The sequence below is a fragment of the Cicer arietinum genome, chromosome 6 (assembly GCF_000331145.2).
Source record: "Cicer arietinum cultivar CDC Frontier isolate Library 1 chromosome 6, Cicar.CDCFrontier_v2.0, whole genome shotgun sequence".
Taxonomy (NCBI): domain Eukaryota; kingdom Viridiplantae; phylum Streptophyta; class Magnoliopsida; order Fabales; family Fabaceae; genus Cicer; species Cicer arietinum.
Genome location: NC_021165.2, coordinates 34,549,048 through 34,551,118, shown reverse-complemented (window position 1 = coordinate 34,551,118; position 2,071 = coordinate 34,549,048).

Genomic DNA, 2,071 nt, shown 5'->3' with positions numbered 1-2,071 from the left:
GACAAGAATACAGGGTATGTATGTTAGATAAATCCATGTATGGTCTTAAATAAGCTCCAAAGAAATGGCATGAAAAGTTTGATAACTTTATTATATCGAATGAGTTTAAAGTGAATGAAAGTGACAAATGTATTTACTACAAATTTGAAAATGACATTTGCACTACCATATGTCTCTATGTAGACGACTTACTCATATTTGATTCAAACATTCATGCTGTTAATATTGAGAAATCATTGTTGTGTAACAACTTTGATATGAAAGATCTCGGAGAAGCGAATGTAATCCTCGAAATCAAGATTACTAGGTCAGAAAAGGGAATTTCTTTGGATCAATCTCACTATGTTGAAAGGATCCTAAAGAAATATAATTACTTTGACTGAAAACCTGCTTGCACACCATACAATTCAAGTGCGAAACTTTTCAAAAACACTGGTGAAGGTGTTAGACAAACTGAATATGCGAGCATCATTGGCAGCCTCGTGTATGCCACTGAATGTACTAGATCCGACATTGCCTACGTCGTGGGACTATTGTGCAGGTTTACCAGTAGACATAGTATGGAGCATTGACACGTTATGGAAAGAGTCATGAGATACCTAAAAATGACCATGAGTCTCGGATTACATTATCAAAGATTTCCTATAGTCCTTGAAGAATACAATGTTGCTGATTGGAACGTCTTATCAGATGACTACAAAGCAATTGATGACTATATTTTAATATAGTGAGTGGCGTTGTATTTTGGAAATCGAAGAACATACGATATTGGCTCAGTCCACTATGGAGTCTGAAATGATAGCACTAGCTACTACTAGTGAAGAAGCAAGTTGGTTGAGATGCTTGCTAGTTGAGATCCCTATACGGGAAAAACCTATGACAGATGTGTTGATCCACTGGGATAGTACCGCGGCTATTGCGAAGATTGAGAATCGTTATTACAACGATAAGAGATGACAAATTCGTCGTAAGCACAACACTTTTAGAAAGTTATTTTTTAAATGAGTTGTTATAGTGGATCATGTATGCACTGATAAGAATCTAGCAAATCCTTTGACGAAAGGATTAGCTGCAGAGAAAGTCATAAATACATCCAAAAGGATGAAACTAATGCCTATAGAGTCACTCATGATGGTAACCCAACCTAAAAGACTGGAGATCAAAAGAATTAGGTTCAATGGGTAATAACAAGTCGTGAAGTGATATGAGATGAACATGCTATTATAAATAAGAGAATCATGATTCCTGAAGCGATGATATGATGAGGTAATATAAACTCTTAATGAGATCTATACTCTATGTGGAGGGAGTACCTAGCTACAAGAGTACTCTTGATAGACTCACCTATGTGAATGTGGAAGTGGGCCCGTTTCCTTCGCAACCTTCCCTTCAACATAACAAGCGAAGAAATGTACTATATATTCGGCCAATACGGCGCGATTCGTCAGATCCGAATCGGAAACACGCGCGGCACCGCTTTCGTCGTTTACGAAGACATTTACGACGCTAAAACCACCGTCGATCATCTCTCTGGTTTCAATGTCGCTAATCGATATCTCATCGTTCTTTATTATCAGCATGCTAAGATGAGTAAGAAGTTTGATCAGAAGAAGAAGGAAGATGAGATTGCTTGTATGCAGGAGAAGTACGGTGTTACTGTTGGAACATATGTATGTTATAGTGTGAATTTAAAAATGTGTTGAAGTCCCACATTGGAAAGAAATACTTTTTGTAAATTTAAGTGGAATGAAACTTGTTTTTTAAAATTCAAGTCCCACATTGGAAATAATTATTTTTGAAATCTCACTTTGGTAAACTATCATATTTTGTAGTTTCAACTCTATACATACTAAAGTCCCACATTGTTTAGAAAACATATATGAGTTTGCTTCCATCATTATATAATGACTTTCAAACTATTGTGAAAAGTACACCAAAGTTGGATGTTTTTTCCAACTTTCTCTTTTCTCCCTCTTATATTCTACTCGCCTAACTTTCGAGCCACTTCTCCCCTTTCTTTTTGTCCCTTTGGTTTTAGAGCGGTTATTATGCCGCAGTCCCTTCGGTTTTA